A 17,877-nucleotide genomic window follows, 5' to 3' on the forward strand; every position below is an offset into this window, starting at 1 on the left:
GGAGGGCATCGTGGTGTCTTTTTGTTTCTTACTCTGACTTCTGCAGTTTGGGCATAACAACACCCCAGACACCTACTTCCCTCCTCGGAAGATTGTTACCAGGGCAGAGGCCTACCTGATACCAGAGATGATTCTAAGCCTACTTTCTTTGCATTTGTGTGGGACTTTATAGGTAATAAAGCACTCTCACATCCCGTGTCTTTTTAAAAGACTCTTCTTAATTATGCATGATTTTTTCTCTTAGCTTTTATTTTCTATAATAAACATTTAATCAAGAGGAAAATTATCCTTTTCTAGGAAGACAAGCAGGAGAGGCTTTTTTTTTTTTTTTTTAATGGAATGATGTCAATCATTCTTTCAAGAGTCAGCAGGTTGTGAAGGTGAATAGATTTTTTTTTTCTTAGCTGAAATTATTTTTTGAAAGATACTGGTTAAGGGCTGACTCTTGTGCTTGTGCTGCATTTTGGTTTGTTTACTTCATTACTCAAACATGACTCAAATTTCACAGCCAGAAGTTCAGTCATATCCACTGACAGTTAAGTTGCACTGGACTTTTTTCCATATGTCTGGCCCATACATGCTGGCAGGTAAAACACAGCTGAGAAGCAGAACCACAGTGGTCCAAAAAAATGAGGCGACTTGGAGTTTGTGTTTGAAGAAGGAAAAGATGTGTCCCCTTTGTACTAAGCCCAAACCTAGGAATGATAATTTGTCAATGATTAGAACGATGCTCTGGCCGTTACAACAAAGATGAGGCTATTCACTGTCAATCACAGTACTTGTATTAAGTGGATCAGTGGGGTTAGGACTCTGTCTGTGGCCCAGGAGCAGAGCTAGAGCTTCCTGTGGACAGTAGAGAACCCAATAAATACTGTCTGCACAAGGATTTAAGTGGAACATGATGATAATGAGGCCAATTGAGTTAGACCAGATTGTGAGCTCTTCAATTTAGGAAGAAGTTAGAGGGGGAAAAAACAGCTCTGAATTAATGTATACGTGTAATTAATTTTTTAAAATAACCTTTAGAAAAACAGTTCCTCTCTTTTGTTCTTTAGCAGATGAGTTTGTCCCATGCTTTTGTGCCTGTTATCCACCAGCTGGATTTGGGTGTGACTATTTAAATAACATAAAGATTTTTAAAATTTGCTTGAACCAGACATGCACTGTTTATTTATACTTTATGCACAAAAGGAAAAGAGAATACCAAGTTCTTCTGGCCAACCAAAAAATCACATAAGGACACCTTATGAGTATTGATTTATTCCTTGAGGAGAAAAAAAAATTACAGATGCTGTTTTAAATATTATGATCAGGACAACAAATTATCAAGTAAGGCAACCAGTTAGAAAGCAGCCTTTTTTAGGTGAAAGGTTACATTTTACAGAACCTCGCCATAATCTCTGAAGGCATCTCACAGATGTCTTAAAAGACCCCTTTGTTAATCAGAAAACCAGAGTTTATGTTTTTACATGAGTTTCCACACTGGGGAGCAGACAAATTAATACTTTTATGATTATCCCTGTATACCACTTTATCAGAAATAACTGTTTGAAGCAAGAATTCTCTACTCTGGGCCTGTAAGGGAAGAGGGAAAAAGTGTTGTCCTCTTTTTGAGATCCTTCCTACTAGCTGATTCTCAGGAGTGAGCAGTGCAATTCCATCAACTAACAAACAAGAACAAGCCTGAGATGCTAAAAGCTACAATAAAGAAAAGGAAATAGAAGAATGCTTTTAATAATGGAATTCTAGGCATACAATATTCTGCTGCTACAATCTTTCTCTTTGTTGCCTCTTTGACAACACTTAAGATGTTACAGTTAGACCCATGTAAGATCCATGACCCTTTGCTCTTCAGAGTTCCTTCCTACCCTGTTTCTAAATGCAGGCTGAACCCCTGTTATTTACTACATAGGTAAGAGGATTTATGAGGCATTTCTTTTTTATTTGTTTAGCTGCACTGCGTCTTAGTTTCTGCACGTGGGATCTAGGTTCCCCGACCAGAGATCAAACTTGGGCCCCCTGCATTGGGAGTCTTGGCCACTGGACCACCAGGAAAGTCCATCTGAGGCATTTCATATGTGACATTGCTGCCACATATTAATAATTCCCAGGATTATTACAGTACTGATTTTCTTAAAGTCACACAGTCCACCTGGAAATGAGTGGCACGACACTCTGAAAGGGCCACCTCTAGTGTAACCTCACTGTGAAACACAACACTGGCTCCCCGAGGTACAGGTCCATTCCTGTCATGGCTTAATCATCCAGAGGCTGCCATATGTTTCTAATGGTTTCCAATGTAATTTCTCTTACAATGACGAGTGTATGTGATGAGGTTCCTGCCACACTCCAGACATCGAAGGAGCCCGTTTCTCCAACTATCACAAGCATCAACAAAGGTAAAGGACACTGGTGTCACGTCTCCCTCAGTGGCTGTGGCATGTAGGAATAGATCCAGTTTTTAGAAATATCTGTCTTGCTTGATGAGAAAGATGAAGAAGGGCTTTGCTATTTTTTAAAATTTTCTGTTCTGGGAATATAGCAGAAGTTATTAGGCAGAGCCTGTCCTTTTCAAGGAGGGGTCAATCCTTGTCTTCGATAGTGAGTCATCTTTATCTTTTGGTTGAATCATGGTGAGCAGACTAGAAAATCCCTGGGGAACAGAGCAGCAGCTTTCAGCCATTGAGATACTTGCTCACTGACATGTCCTATTGCACTGGATGGGGGTAGGGCTAGGGGAGGCAGGTAGGACATAGTCTTTGATGACAGGGGAAAAAGATATGTCATCCTTCTCGGCCTCTGAATTGTGTGACGGGTTTCAAGTGAGGAATTCATTTCCATCAAGAAAGTGTTGGAGTCAGTTTTCAACAGAAAGTGATTTCTCAGTATAGTGAGGTTGTGGTATTAGGACCTGGTTCAGAGATGAGCAAAGTGCAACATTACTGTCTGAGGCCAAAGACATGGGGTTTTTGTGGGGGTGGCAGGGTGGGGGGGTAGAATTTAAATTGGAATAAATATGGCCAGAGGTGAGACCTTCCAGAAGACAGGTTGCGCATGCTGTGTGTTCAGCGGTGTGCTTGTGTCTTGTTCAGTTGTAGAATGGAACTCAGCAGTTTGATGCTCATTGACTAAGCCTGGAACAAACGGCGCCTTGACTTCTACCCGCCAGCAGGCTATGGGCACAGTAGAGGGCCTTCCCATGTAGGCCCAGAGGCCCGTAGGACCTTCCTGGGTGGCTTTTCATCTTGAGTCTGAAACTCAAGTGGGAAGCAGATTATCCATCTCTGAACCTCAAAGGAAAACCAAGTGAAGTTAGGAGTTGTTAAGCAGCTGGGGCAAGTTTCTTTGCACCAGAGATGCTGTGAGGCCTTGGTACATGAGTATTAGTGGCCCACAGGAGTATAAATCCTTGTGGGAAGGTTGAACTGTTCAGCAGTGTGAACTGTTGAGCCCTAAAGTGAACCTCATCACCCAGGCTTCTTAGCCTGAATGAAATGCTTCGATGCCCTTTATCAGGACTGCCCAGTGACAGAGCACAACTTCATCTAAAATTCTACCTTTAGAAGTCTCATAAGGGACTTTGCTGGTGGTCCAGTGGTTAAGACTTTGCCTTCCAATGCAGGAGCTGCTGTTTCTATCCCTGGTCAGGAAGCTAAGATCCCACGTGTCTCAGGGCAAAAAACCAAAATGCAAAACAGAAGCAATATTGTAACAAATTCAATAAAGATTTTAAAAAATGGTCCACATTAAAAGAGGAAAATCTTAGAAAAAAGAAGTCTTATAAGCAAACTGAGTTTTTTAGACGAAGGTCCCAGTTTTTTGTCTGTTAAAGCTCTCCTGTTCACAGTCTGTAAGTAGGGCACCTGGCTGCTTCCGTCCAGTTCTGAAAAATCCTGCCAGGTTTCCTTTTTTTTTTTTTTCCTACAATTCCATTGTGACAGTTAACTGCCTCTTCTGATTCTGAATGATACAGTGAATGTGAAGGGCCTTACAGCTTTATTTACAGTCCAACCTGTAAATCATAGACTCCTGTTATAAGTATAGACACATTTAGAGTGCTAAATCCAGAAATAAAATATTTTAGAAGTCTTTTTGATGGTCATTGTGTCAGCCCTTTGTACATGGGTACCCTCTACATCTGGTGAAATTACTAAGTGGTGACATGAAAATCATGTTCCTTGTTTGAATCAGACAAATTTGAATATATTTACAAATCCCACCCCTCTAAAGGGGAGAGAGCTAAGCCACTCTCTTGGTCTACCTGCCCCTGCCCTCCTGCCCATGTGAGCATGACACATAATGTAGCTCATACAGTGCTGTTGAACTGCTGAAATTGGAACATACCACTCCTGCTGAAGGCCAGGGGCACAGGAGCAAGATGAGAAAAATCCTTAGGAGCTGCCAAGGTGCTGCCTGGGGAAGGCCAAAATGACTAGTTACAGGGGCCCCTGACAGCTTCCAAAGGCCCTTGCACCACGAGTTACGAGATCAGGGGCAAGTACAGCGTGATGAAGAGCTGCCAGAAAGGACCAGTCAGGGACTTCCCTGGTGGTCCAGTGGTTAAGAATCCGCCTTCCAATGCAGGGGACTCAGGTTGATCCCTGGTCCGGGAACTAAGATCCCTCATGCCGCTGGGCAACTAAGCCCGCTCTCCACAACAAAAACCCAGTGAAGCCAGAAAACAAGAACAAAGGAGGGACTGAGGGACTGGTCAGTCCATAAAGGATGCCTGGCCAAAGACAGCCTTGACCGTGTTATGCATCTAAGGGAGAATGTTTCTAAAATGGCCCCAACATAGGGTAACATGAAGACCATTAGAAATGTGAGTTCCTCCCCGAGTGAGGCACCCTCACTATTTTCACAATTGACCACAGTCAGAAGGAGAATCAGAAAAAAAAAGAGTAAGAAGGAAAAGCAGAATCACATGTTGCAGTGAGGGCAATACGTCTTGTCTGTGGACAGACCATGCAGGGGCAAAACGAAGACAGAGCCTCCTTTGTTGGAACCGTCTGCCTTCCAGGGACTAGTGTTCTTTTCTGGGAGCTACTAGTCTCTCCTCAATTATACACAAGTTATTACTGATGTACTTTACTATACCTTGATGCACCCATACATACACACACGTGGTTGAAACAGTATATTTAAATGACCATGTATTATTTAGAGATTTTACGTTGTAGTTTTCATATCAGAAGCCAATTATATATGAATTGACTTTACTGTCTTAATTTGGGCTTTAAAAATAAGTGTTCAAAAATATCTAGCATGTGTATACTTACAGCTGATTCACATTGTTGTATGGCAGAAACCAATGCAACATTGTAAAGCAATTATCCTCGAATTTGAAGAATAAAATTTAACCCCCCCAAAAAGTAACAACAACAATTATGGAGCAGATGGTTCACAGGAATTCTGAGATGATAAGGTGTGTTTCCCCTATTTTAATTTCTTTACAAATCTTGAGGTAAAAAGTTAGCTAACTGCTTCAACCATCAGTCCAAAGAGAATTAGGGATTTTAGAAAATAAATATTACTATAAGTTGCATTAAAGGATAATGCGATTGTTGATACTAAGAATTTGTCAGATAAGTATGGCGTCTTAAAACATTACTCAAAAAAAACATTACTCAGCTAATGGAAGTAGCACAGTTTTATAGGTTAACACAATGTAATATTGTCAGAGAGTTTTTAAGAGCAAATGATAGAGATAACAGTTCCGTACATTATAGTTCATTTTACTTGTATGCTCATGTTTAGATTTATCTACTCTTAAATAATGGTCGGTAAGGAATTTAGTAACTTCAGATTAATGTAGCCTGTTGGCAGAAATCCCGCTTTTTTGGTATGAAGTGATAATGTGTAGGATCATCTGTCCCTCCCCCCTCAGGAATGTAAGCTCCAGTGGTGGCCAGGTTCGCATCTGTTTTACTTGTTGGCGTTTCTCAGCCGTCCTCCGAGAGGTGCCTCACTCAGAGAGATGCTCAGAGAAAGGTGGTTTCTCCACTGAAAGACTGCACAGTGATACTTTATATCCCCCAACAGAGGGAAACAGATCCTTCATTTACATCCCCAAAGTCACTGAACAATGTATGAAAGGGTTTGCCTCCAGAGTATTTTAATAATTCTTCATGCATCTTCTGTGTTCTGTTGGAATACTTCCTGTACTTAATACAGAAGCTTTTTAAAGAAGATAAGTAGCTTTTCAGTTTGCACCTGTATCTTATTTCTAAACTGGAATTTTATAACCTGAGTAATCGTACTTTGGAACCGACCTTTTTAAAGTAGACAGTTTTTAAAATTACCAGCTCAATACATTTCTTTAATTTCTCCAGTATATTTGTGTAAATTACAAAGTTTAAATTATGGCCCTTTTTTGTAAACAGGGTTTCCTGGTGGCCATGAAGCCTGTAGTTTCATTTCTCCCAGCCTGGAAATCTTTTCTAAAAGTGCCACCACATGTAAAAGATTAAGAGTTTGGATATGGTTTCATAAATTTCTTAGGAGTCTTTAGAACCCTCATAAGATATATGCAAGTATTTAGTGGTCTCCTGGGCTTGGGGATGCGGTTTCAATTCCTGGAGCGGGACAATCCCCTGGAGAAGAAAACAGCAAGCCACTCCAGTATTCTGGAGAATCCCATGGACAGAGGAGCCTGGTGGGCTACAGTCCATGGGGTCACAAAGAGACACAACTTAGTGGCTAAAAACAGTAACAAAAAGTGGTCTCCTTTAAAACAGGAATTCCTTTGCATTCAAGAAACCTTAAAGCCTCTAAATATCAACATTTCCTAGGGGTGCCCTGAATGTTTAGATCAAAGTACCCCTGTTGAAAGTGTATATTGGGTCAATTTGGATATATCCATTTAACGTCTGCAGAAATATGCAGCTGTATCACTGTAAATTTGGAGTCCCCTTTGGGGGGGGTTCCAGAATTATCTTACATTCACCCTCCCCATTTCCCAGTTTACTGAAGCATTCAAACAGGAAAAACAAAATCTCAAACTGTTCCAATAGTGGGAAGAAAATGATTGTATTCTTATGCAAATTTTACATACAGCTCCTTTCTTCTGAGCAAAAGGAAAAAAAAAAAAAAAGGAAATGCATATATCCTGATGCAAAACAGTGAGGTGTGTAACGCAGTGCCTTGCTACACACCTGCCTCACCAAGAGTTGAAGGTGTGGAGAAACCCTCTCAGACAGGCAGCCTGGTGGTGTCTCACTGACGGTTGCCTCTCCTCCCAGGTCAGGAGCCCTCTGTTACAGGAAGGAGGCTGCATGGCTGAGACTGTCCCTCCTGAGTGCTGCATCACCCACAGTTTACTAGCAATCCCAGAACCCCAAGGAGAGCAGGATAAACCTCAAGTCAGGAGGGGGAAAAGGCCCGCCTCGGATTAGACTGCCTCCAACCCAGTGCTGTGACCTTTGGGGCAAGAGCATTCTGCCTTGAGGCGGGACATCCTGTGTGTCATAGGCTGTTCAGTGGTACCCCAACCTCTACCCACCAGATGCCGGAAGCGCCCCTTTCCCGGCCATGACGGCCCACAAGGTCTCCAGACCTGGCCAGTCTCCCTTGGGAACACCACTGCCTGACTTGGTCAGACTCAAAAATGGGGTTCACCAGGAGGATGCTCCCCCTCAAATTCTGATTGCCTTCACGTGTCTCAAGTCATAAAATTTACATGCCTATTCTGTGTATTTTTTGGACCAAAATGACCAATAGTATCTTGCCCCAGCTGTAAAATAGTGACTGTGTAGGTTCTCTGAGGAAGAAGACAATCTTCCATACAGGGTGTTCCAAACAGGTCAGTCAGGCTGCAGAAGCAGACCAGCAAGACCCAAGGGGTGTTACTTTCAGCGCTCTTGGCTGGATTATTTGTCTCAGGATTATTTGTCTCCTCTCAGGAGGAAGGAGTCCCGTCCTCCTCTCTCTCCCCTCCCCAGGCTGGTTAGCCATCCAATTGTTGATCTGAACAGGCAGACTCAATCTCCATCTGAATAAAGAAAGTGTTAGAATCTACACTTAATTCAACCTTTTCTATGAATCGAGAAATCCCAAGCCCCTCATCTAACCAATCAGGAAACCCTAAAATGTCAGTAAAACAGAGATAATGATTTAAATTGTATTACTAAGATGATAAATTATCAAGTAAGGCAAACAATTAGAAAAGCAAACTTTTAGAAATTAGGAGTTATATTTTAAGTGAGTCAGTAACAGTCTCGGAAGTCCAGATGTCTTAAAACACTTGTTTGATAATAAACCAAAGTAGTATACACCTTTACACACATTTCCACACTGAAGAGCAGAGTAAACTTGTGGTTCCTTAATAGAACTAGCTTCTTAGTCCAGAATAGTCCAGAATTTTCTGCAGCCTTAGGAGCAAAGAAACATGCTTTTTTCATGAGCATCAAGAAAAAGCACTGGGGACTTTCCTGTGGTCCATGGTTTAGACTTCACCTTCCAATGCAAGGGATGTGAGTTCAATCCCTAGTCAGGGAGCTAAGACCCCATATGTCTGGCAGCCAGAAAAACCAAAAGGTAAGACAGGAGCAATATTGTAACAAATTCAACAAAGACTTTTAAAAAATGGTCCATCCAAAAAACTCCTAAAAAAAAAAAAATCAACACTAGTATTCTCCTGGTTAGCCCAAGCCAAAAAAGAGTTAAAAAAAAAAAAAAAAAAAAGAGTAGACTAGAGAAGCTTAAAACATAGGAAAAGGAAAGAGCAGAAGAGTTTTAACAAGCGGAATATGGGGCAAAGGATGTTCTGCCCCCATAGGGCATGCTTCACCTTCACCTGCCAAGAACCTAGGAGTTCACAGCTAAGGGTGTGGCTGTGGAGTCATAGGGATGAAGCCGCACCCAGCCCCTGGCTAGTAGTGACTTTCAGTTCAGTTCAGTCGCTCAGTCGTGTCCGACTCTTTGCAACCCCATGAATCGCAGCACGCCAGGCCTCCCTGTCCATCACCAACTCCCGGAGTTCACCCAGACTCATGTCCATTGAGTCAGTGATGCCATCCAGCCATCTCATCCTCTGTCGTCCCCTTCTCCTGCCCCCAATCCCTCCCAGCATCAGAGTCTTTTTCAATGAGTTAACTCTTCGCATGAGGTGGCCAAAGTACTGGAATTTCAGCTTTAGCATCATTCCTTCCAAAGAAATCCCAGGGCTGATCTCCTTCAGAATGGACCGGTTGGATCTCCTGGCAGTCCAAGGGACTCTCAAGAGTCTTCTCCAACACCACAGTTCAAAAGCATCAGTTCTTCGGCCCTCAGCCTTCTTCACAGTCCAACTCTCACATCCATACATGACCACAGGAAAAACCATAGCCTTGACTAGACAGACCTTTGTTGGCAAAGTAATGTCTCTGCTTTTGAATATGCTGTCTAGGTTGGTCATAACTTTTCCTTCCAAGGAGTAAGTGTCTTTTAATTTCATGGCTGCAATCACCATCTGCAGTGATTTTGGAGCCCAGAAAAATAAAGTCTGACACTATTTCCACTGTTTCCCCATCTATTTCCCATGAAGTGATGGGACCGGATGCCATGATCTTCGTTTTCTGAATGTTGAGCTTTAAGCCAACTTTTTCACTCTCCACTTTCACTTTCATTAAGAGGCTTTTTAGTTCCTCTTCACTTTCTGCCATAAGGGTGGTGTCATCTGCATATCTGAGGTGATTGATATTTCTCCCGGCAATCTTGATTCCAGCTAGTGTTTCTTCCAGTCCAGCATTTCTCATGATGTACTCTGCATACAAGTTAAATAAGCAGGGTGACAATATACAGCCTTGACGGACTCCTTTTCCTCTTTGGAACCAGTCTGTTGTTCCATGTCCAGTTCTAACTGTTGCTTCCTGACCTGCATACAAATCAAGAGGCAGATAAGGTGGTCTGGTATTCCCATCTCTTTCAGAATTTTCCACAGTTGGAACTCATTTAACCCCTTTGGCTTGTTTGCTAGCCCTGTGAGATAGGAGGTGGCTTTCTAATCCTCAGAATGTTTGTAACACTCAGGGTAGCTCAGCGCCTGGAATGTGAGCCTTTGGTACAAGGTGGTTCTGCCGCTGGCCTTGTTCACCCTGAGTCCCTGGCGCCTCAGGCTGTGTGGCTGCTGCCCTTCCCGGCCCCTCCCTTCCCCACTGCATCATCCCCGCCAGATTCAATTCCCTCTGGTAGCACTTTGGCTCTAATGGGTAAAAACTCAACTTTCTGCCCATTTCCTCTCTCTTCCAGCTCAGCTTTTCTGAGCGACTTTTAATAAGCAGCTCAAATCCAGCCCTCACTTTTCTACCTGACTTTATTTTTCACCACTCGCCGGAATGCTTTTTCCATGTGGGACAGTATAGTGGTCTCTCTGTGACTCTCAAAACTTCATTGTCAGCTCCTCCTGTGTAAACCCTGCCCATCCTTGAGGGTCAGCTTCAGTCCCGGCCTCTTGAGACCACCTAGGTCAGTGCAGCCTTAGCCACTTGATGTTTCTCAGGCAGCTCCACGTGCCCAGTGATTTGTAAGGTACCAGGAACACTAAAATGACTGGGATGTGGCCCCCGCCTGTCTGGGATTCACAGATCCTCATACGGTAGACAGGCAGGTAAATGAGAAAGAGCTCCAGGTACTGTGCTGGGTTACCTTCCCCTGGTCTGACTGGGCGTCCTCACAAGGATTGAATTATACTTTGTTTTCTTTGTACTCTGGCGGCTGAGCCTCACATCCCCAGTAAGCTGTAGGCACAGGATGAGTACACAGTGAGCACTTGAGAACAGATGCTGGCTTGACCTTTAACCTCAATGCATATATAGAAGGAAGCATGGTTGCTCAGCCTGTTGTAATGGGCCTCCTAAACTTCAAAATAAAAATTAGAAGACAAAATTGAGAGGACTTCTCTGGTGGTCCAGTGGTTAAGAATCTGGCTTGCAATGCAGGGGATGCGGGTTCAATCCCTGGTCGGGGAGCTAATACCACATGCCTTGGAGCAACTAAGCTCATGAGCTACTACTGGTGAGTCCGCGTGCAGCAACAAAAAGCCCCACCTGATGCAGCGAACATCCCACGTGCCACAACTAAGACCCAAGGCAGCCAATTAAATAAAGTGAACTTCCATAATACTGAATTATTAAAAAAAAAAAAAAAAGCTGATAATGATGTTAAGCTCCTGGCCATCACCATAAACCTCTTGGTGACTCAAATGGTTTCTAGGCCTGCAGAATTCATGGAACGGTGTATTTTTCAATTAGGAATTTATAAAATGAAAGACTCACCCTCTGAACCAAATAAACTTAGCCTTATGGAAAAGTCACTGCGTTCTCCGTTTTCTCTCGTTCCATCATGGACCAGAAAAACCATCATCAAAACTTGGCATGAGCATTTCCTGAATTCCTGAGTTTCTGCCTCCACTGGAGAGGTGAGAAAGTACGAAGCCAGCTCAGTTCCCACGGGTAGAGCCACCTTTCGGGTTTGGCACTGTGCCCGTGTCAGTGCTGGGGAACACACACAGTCGGCCCCTAAGAGAACTAACTGTCCAGGTGTCAGTAAGCTGTACTCAGTGGGATCCTGTATGTCACAGGCTCTGCAGAGCATCCTCAACAAGCCCCCCTTCTCCTCCCACTGAAATTAAACTATATTTCCTTTGTACGTGGCTTGAGAGTTTTCAGGCATTTTTATTTGTAAACTTCCCAGAGGCCTGCGTGAACTAGCACTGCCTCCTCCTCTGCCTTATCCCCATGCCCAACAAGGTAATACTGATATTTCCAAGTCGTCTCATGTCGCTAATACAATATTCACTACCTAATGTGGTGGGGCGGAGAAGGCAATGGCACCCCACTCCAGTACTCTTGCCTGGAAAATCCCATGGACAGAGGAGCCTGGTAGGCTGCAGTCCATGGGGTCGAGAAGAGTCAGACATGACTGAGCGACTTATTTTTCACTTTCATGCATTGGAGAACGAAATGGCAACCCATTCCAGTATTCTTGCCTGGAAAATCCCAGGGACGGTGGAGCCTGGTGGACTGCCATCTGTGGGGTCGCACAGAGTCGGACACGATTGAAGCGACTTAGCAGCAGCAGCAGCAGCAGCAATGTGGCAGGGGATGGAGGGGAGTCAGACCAGAGATTGAAATTACCACTAATCCTCAACTAGGGAGAACCCTTTCTTATTGAAGGGCCAGCTCAGATTCCTAGAGGGAGGCATTCCATGCTCTAAACGCTAGTATTATAACAGAGGACAGAGAGAGAGCCCTGTTCTCATGGGGCTTGTATTCTAGTCCTGTAAGAAAGATCAATAAATGACCTAGTTTTAGATAGTGTTAAGTGCTATAAAGACTCAAGATGGGATGGGATGATGATAATGACAAAATAAGATAGTTGGCACTTCCCTGTCAGTCCAGTGGTTAAGACTCCACGCTTCTACTTCAGGGGGTGTAGGTTCAATCCCTGGTCAGGGAACTTAGATCTTGCATGCTGGGCAACCAAAAAAAGAAATTTTCTTGAACTGAATAAAAATGAGAATACAACCTGTCAACTTAAAAAAATTGTATTAAAAATTGTTAAAAGTGTTCTTGCAGTGCAGAGTGACAGCAGGCCACGGCAGACTCCGCAGTGGCGTTATCTGGGAGCCGGGGGAACATGCGTGGATGGTGCTCCGTGTCAGGGTAGTAATGGCAGACAGCACATAGTTCCAGGCACAGTTGTAAATGCTTTAAATCTGTAAAGCCTAGTATGGTTGCCCCAACTCACGTTGTTGTTTAGTTGCTAACTCGTGTCTGAGTCTTTGTGACCCCATGGACTGACTGTAGCCCACCAAGCTCTTCTGTCCATGGGGATTTCCAAGCAAGAAAACTGGAGTAGGTTGCCATTTCTTCCTCCAGGGGATCTTCCTAACCCAGGGATCGAACATGCATCTCCTGCGTCTGCAGGTGGGTTCTTTACCACTAAGCCACCAGGGAAGCCCTCCCTAGCCACGTAGGGCAACTTAAATTTGAATTAATTCAAATCAAAATGAACAAACTTTTCCTTTTCTCAGATATACCAGTTACCTGTGTGCCAGGGGCTCATGTGGCTGGTGGCCACATTGTTGGGCAGCAGAGAAGAGAGGATTTCTACCACTGCAGGAAGTTCTCTTGGATAGCGGCTCGTTAGATTGAGTTAATTTAATCTTCACAACCACCTGACTAAAGTAGATACTGTTTTTCCCATCTTGCAGATAAGGAAAGTGAGGCACAGGGAGTTTATACATAATTAGTCGAAAGGCCCAGACTTACAGGTGGCGGGGCCAAGATTCAAACTGGGGCCACCAACCTCTGGATCCAGAGCCCAGGGGGTCATCTCTACCTGCTTTATCACTGTAGCTCATCCTCAAGTACAGCTCCCCTCTGCAGACCACCGCCAACAGGATTTTACGTCTTGGTAAAATCTTATCCCTGAGTGCTTTACAGTTCAGCTCAATGAAATTCTAAGCTAAGGGTTAGATCTTTCCTGATTTTAAAAGTGTTAGCACAGTTTCCCCTTCCTTAAAAAGAAAAAGAGGGACTTTCGTGGTGGTCCAGTGGCTAAGATGTCATGCTCCCAATGCAGAGGGGCCCGGTTTTGATCCTTGCTCAAGGAACTAAGATCCCACATACTGCAACAAAAATTGAAGATCCCGTGTGCTGCAACTAAGACCTGACACAGCCAGATAAATATTTTTCAAGAACTATGTGGTTATCTATGAGCCTGACACATAAACAGTAAATAGTAGCCATGATGACTATTTTTGTGAATGACGTTCAGCTTTACATGATTAAAAAATGCCTTTGAGTATTTTCTTGCCCCAAGTGCCTCGGACCAACCCAGAGGCTGTGTCAGGCCAGAGCTGCAGGAGACAGGACAGACTGTCGCCAACAGCATCACTGTTGGCAAGCCCGCTTCACTCTGCAGTGGTCGCCCCCCAGAAAAGCAGAGGAAAGCCAGAAGAGCATCTCTGGGCATCTGTTTTCACTGAGACAGGAAACACACCCTCCCACAACCAGCAAAAGAAGTGCCCCACATGATCCAGGGCGACCATCAGTTACCAAAAAAATGGGAGGAAAAACAAATCCCACTAGCTCCCAAATGACCAATAGACTCCACCATATTTTGGTCCAACCAGAAGAAGCTGAAACACCCAAGAATTTTGGACTTCAAATGGAAAATCTGGGCACTCTAAACCAGAATTGCCAAGTTCCAAGAATGTGGATACAGGGACTTCACTGGCGGTCCAGTGATGAAGACTCCATGCTCCCAATGCAGGGGGCCAAGTTTCAGTCCCTAGTCAGGGAAGGAGTTCCCACAGGTCGAAACCAAGAGTCCTAATGCTGCAACATTAAGATGGAAGATCCCACGTGCAACAACTAAGACGTGGCTAGCACAGCCAAATCAGTATTTTTAAAAACACAAACGTGGCTACGTCTTATGCTTATTATTGAAAGTATCTATTGGTAAAGTGATCTATTGGAGAAGGAAATGGCAACCCACTCCAGTGTTCTTGCCTGGAGAATCCCATGGACGGAGAAGCCTGGTAGGCTGCAGTCCATGGGGTCGCACAGAGTCAACACGACTGAAGTGACTTAGCAGTAGCAGCAGCATTGGTAAAGTGAGCCCTGAAAGAGTGCCATGAATGGAGGATTATTATTAACCCCACGGAGGAAGCAAGAGGTCAAATATGAGAGGAAAATAAAACAAAGGTCGTTGTACAAATAGAAAAAGGGACACAAGAAAATAGTGTCAAGGTCAAGGACAGGAAGAATGAGAAAATATTCTTGCATCCCCTTCTCTGGAAAATCCAAATGAATATAAAATGCAGTGATTGTTTTCTTTCCCTAATTCCTTCTTCTCCCCTCCCACAGCTAACAGATAATCTGTGAAATACAGTGGCCCTTTCTCTTATTGTACCTTTGTTTTTATTTATTTCTACTGGGATAAGGGCTCATACTGATGGCTTATTTATCTAAAATGAGCCAAATTCTGTTCCAAAGACAAACCTTAAATCACCTGCACAGTACCTGCCTCCCTTGCCTTGTTCTCACGCGCGTCAGCTTCATCAGGATCTCAGCATTGCCTGTTTGTTTTAAATGCCAGACCTTCTTAATAGATGAGTGTTTTGTGTGGAGTTTTTCTTCTCCCCCTGGAACTCAGTGAGCAACCTACTAAAGAACTGGAATATAGAATTCTAAGAATTCTCCTGATCCCTGACACAATAAAGAATCATTGTGAGTAGAAAGAACTTCATGGGAGATGCCCTAAATGTCATCAGTAAACGTGCCTCGTTTATTCTACACAGCACAGGAAGCTCACAGAAAGGACACTTCTGAAGACTGGATAATCTATTGTCAGACCTGTCAGCTCAGTAGATAGACAATCAAGAGGTCAAGCAACCTTAGGTGGACATGCTGCACCAGTCAAAAAGTTTCTAGGGAATGAAGAGCTAGGTAAATGCCTTTTTTTTTTTTTAAAGAATAATAAGTTTATCTTCTTTTAAAACTATTTGAATTCACCTGAATGCAAAGAAAGTCCAAAAGGCAGTGGATATAGGTAAATGTATGGCTGATTTATTTTGCTGTATGGGAGAAACTGGGCTTCCCAGGTGGCACCAGTGGTAAAGAACCCGCCTGCCAAAGCAGGAGATGCGTAAGAGGCGTGGGTTTGACCCCTTGGTCAGGAAGTTCCTCTGGAGGAGGAGCACAGCAACCTACCCCAGTATTCTTACCTCAGAAATCCCATGGATAGCAGTGCCTGGTGGGCTATGGTATATAGGGTCAAAAAGAGTCTGAAGCGACTTTGCATACATGTGGTAGAAATTAACACAACATTGTAAAGCAACTATACTCCAATAAAAAATAGTTAAAAGAAAAACTCAAAAAAGTGTGTTTAAGGAAAAAAGCCCCATAAAAATACTTTATTAGTGATCACCAGAGGATATGTAATTACTGAAACTGAATGGTTGGCCCTGGTGCCTTTAGTCACTGACTTGACTATTGTTGGACTGTTTTAATGATTTCAAAGATCTCTACTATTCTTTAAACTTGTTGGAAATAACCCACATAGGCCCATTTTGTAGAAGGGCAAGCTGGGAGGTGACTTGATTTGCATGATTGCCTAGCTCAATTATAATGCTGTCCAGGATGACACAGAGGACAGTGGAGCCTGGCGTGCTACAGTCCATGGGTTTCAGAGAGTTGGACATGACCGAACAACAAAGGACGACAGGACTGGGAGTGGGCAGAGCTTTCTAGAATAGCACAAGGACTCTTGTTGTTGCTAAGTCGTATCTGACACTGCGATCCCATGGACTGCAGCACAACGGGCTTCCCTGTCCTTCACCATCTCCCTGAGTTTGCTCAAACTCATGTCCATCCAACCATCTCATCCTCTGTCATCCCTTTTTCCTGTTTCCCTCAATCTTTCCCAGCATCAGGGTATTTGCCAGTGAGTCAGCACTTCACATCAGGTGGCCAGAGTGTTAGAGCTTCAACCTCAGCAACAGTCCTTCCAGTGAATATTAAGGGTTGATTCCCTTTAGGATTGACTGGCTTGATCTCTTTGAAAGTTTCCAAGGGACTCTCAAGGGTCTGCTCCAGCACCACATCTCGAAAGCATCAATTCTTCAGCGCTCTGTCTTCTTTATGGTCCAACTCTCACATCCATACATGACGACTGGAAAAAGCATAGCTTTGACTAGACAGACCTTTGTTGGCAAAGTGTGATGTCTCTGCTTTTTAATATGCTGTCTAGGTTTGTCATAATTTTCTTCCAAGGAAAAAGTGTCTTTTAATTTCATGGCTTGTAGTCACTGTCCACAGTGATTCTGGAGCCCAAGAAAATAAAATCTGTCACTCTTTCCACTTTTTCCCCATCTATTTGCCAGGAAGTGATGGTACTGGATGCCATGACCTTAGTTTTCTGAATGTTGAGTTTTAAGCCCACTTTTTCATTCTCTTTTTTCACCCTTGTCAGGTCAGTTCAGTCGCTCAGTCGTGTCCGACTCTTTGTGACCCCATGGACCGCAGCACGCCAGGCCTCCCTGTCCATCACCAACTCCGGAGTTTACCCAAACTCATGACTATTGAGTCAGTGATGCCATCCAACCATCTCATCCTCTGTCGTCCCCTTCTCCTCCTGCCTTCAATCTTTCCTAGCATCAGGGTCTTTTCCAATGAGTCAGCTCTTCGCTTCAGGTGGTTAAAGTATTGGCGTTTCAGCTTCAGCATCTGTCCTTCCAATGAACACCCATGACTGATCTCCTTTAGGATGGACTGGTTGGATCTCCTTGCAGTCCAAGGGACCCTCAAGAGTCTTCTCCAACACCACAGTTCAAAAGCATCAATTCTTCGGTGCTCAGCTTTCTTTATAGTCCAACTCTCACATCCATGCATGACCACTGGAAAAACCGTAGCCTTGACTAGACGAACCTTTGTTGGCCAAGTAATGTCTTTTCTTTTTAATATGCTGTCTAGGTTGGTCATAACTTTCCTTCCAAGGAGTAAGCATCTTTTAATTTCATGGCTGCAATCACCATCTGCAGTGATTTTGGAGCCCACAAAATAAAGCCAGCCACTGTTACCACTGTTTCCCCATCTATTTCCCATGGAGTGATGGGACCAGATGCCATGATCTTAGTTTTCTGAATGTTGAGCTTTAAGCCAACTTTTTCACTCTTCTCTTTCACTTTCATCAAGAGGCTCTTTAGTTCTTATTTACTTTCTGCCATAAGGGTGGTGTCATCTGCATATCTGAGGTGATTGATATTTCTCCCGGCAATCTTGATTCCAGCTTGTGCTTCGTCCAGCTCAGTGTTTCTCATGATGTACTCTGCATACAAGTTAAATAAGCAGGTGACAATATACAGCCTTGACGGACTCCTTTTCCTCTTTG

The 17,877-nt window shown here is 43.7% G+C and overlaps 1 protein-coding gene across 4 annotated transcripts in view; it reads left to right on the forward strand.

The window, feature by feature from the left end:
• The window catches only part of CCDC92 (coiled-coil domain containing 92), a 36,388-nt gene that overhangs the window by 2,800 nt on the left and 15,711 nt on the right, over positions 1 to 17,877 (forward strand). The window contains exon 1 of one of the 4 annotated variants that reach the window (XM_024977454.2): positions 15,210 to 15,434. The exons of the other annotated variants lie outside the window; for them this stretch is intronic. The gene's annotated coding sequence lies outside the window, so the exon portion shown is untranslated. Of the gene's footprint in view, positions 1 to 15,209; positions 15,435 to 17,877 lie in introns of those variants that run through there. 4 annotated transcript variants of the gene reach the window in all.

The sequence above is a fragment of the Bos taurus genome, chromosome 17 (genome assembly GCF_002263795.3).
Source record: "Bos taurus isolate L1 Dominette 01449 registration number 42190680 breed Hereford chromosome 17, ARS-UCD2.0, whole genome shotgun sequence".
Classification (NCBI taxonomy): Eukaryota; Metazoa; Chordata; class Mammalia; order Artiodactyla; family Bovidae; genus Bos; species Bos taurus.